The 827-nt window shown below is 48.4% G+C and overlaps 1 protein-coding gene across 4 annotated transcripts in view; it reads right to left on the reverse strand.

The window, feature by feature from the left end:
* Positions 1 to 70: 70 nt before the first annotated feature.
* The window catches only part of LOC138193740 (zinc transporter ZIP3-like), a 4,782-nt gene continuing 4,025 nt past the window's right edge, over positions 71 to 827 (reverse strand). For all 4 annotated transcript variants that reach the window (XM_069141943.1, XM_069141942.1, XM_069141941.1 and 1 more), the window contains exon 3: positions 71 to 827. This exon is cut by the window's right edge and continues 975 nt beyond it. The gene's annotated coding sequence lies outside the window, so the exon portion shown is untranslated.

Below are 827 nucleotides of genomic sequence, written 5' to 3' on the forward strand. Positions count from 1 at the left end.
TTTTTTGGCGCTGCCCTCTGGTGGTCGTGAGGCTGTACTACGACAACAGTGACGATTCAAACACCTCCAGTCTGAGAATAATCTGGTTTTAATTCGATCACAGTTCGAAGCAGCAGGAAGAGAAACAGTTGGTTTGAGTCGGAGGGCAGTTTTACAGCAACAACACAGAAAGATAGAAAACTTTGGGTTCACAGCTGTTTGTGACGCCGAACAAACGTATATTTTAACGGTTTACTTTAACGCATCGTTGATGACGTCGCAGTCGGCCGGAGTTTTTATCTTGGAAAAAGAAAAAACTATAATTTTAATATTGAATGTCTCCTTAAAAGAGCTGAAAACAAACATCCATCATCTTCCCCCTGAAACGAGTTCCCCCTGAAACAAGTTCCTCCTGAAACAAGTTCCTCCTGAAACGAGTTCCCCCTGAAACGAGTTCCCCCTGAAACGAGTTCCCCCTGAAACAAGTTCCTCCTGAAGCGAGTTCCTCCTGAAGCGAGTTCCTCCTGAAGCGAGTTCCCCCTGAAGCGAGTTCCTCCTGAAGCGAGTTCCCCCTGAAGCGAGTTCCCCCTGAAGCGAGTTCACCCTGAAGCGAGGTCCCCCTGAAGCGAGTTCCCCCTGAAGCGAGGTCCCCCTGAAGCGAGTTCCTCCTGAAGCGAGTTCCCCCTGAAGCGAGGTCCCCCTGAAGCGAGTTCCTCCTGAAGCGAGTTCCCCCTGAAGCGAGGTCCCCCTGAAGGTCCGACGAATCTGTTCACTGAAACTTTATAAAATATGTCGAGAAACTCCAGAAGCACTTTTTCTAAGCAGCATGTAAATATTTCATAAATGGC

Source organism: Embiotoca jacksoni, unplaced genomic scaffold, assembly GCF_022577435.1.
Source record: "Embiotoca jacksoni isolate LCO1_2020_lvr unplaced genomic scaffold, fEmbJac1.0.p SCAF_94, whole genome shotgun sequence".
NCBI lineage: Eukaryota > Metazoa > Chordata > Actinopteri > Embiotocidae > Embiotoca > Embiotoca jacksoni.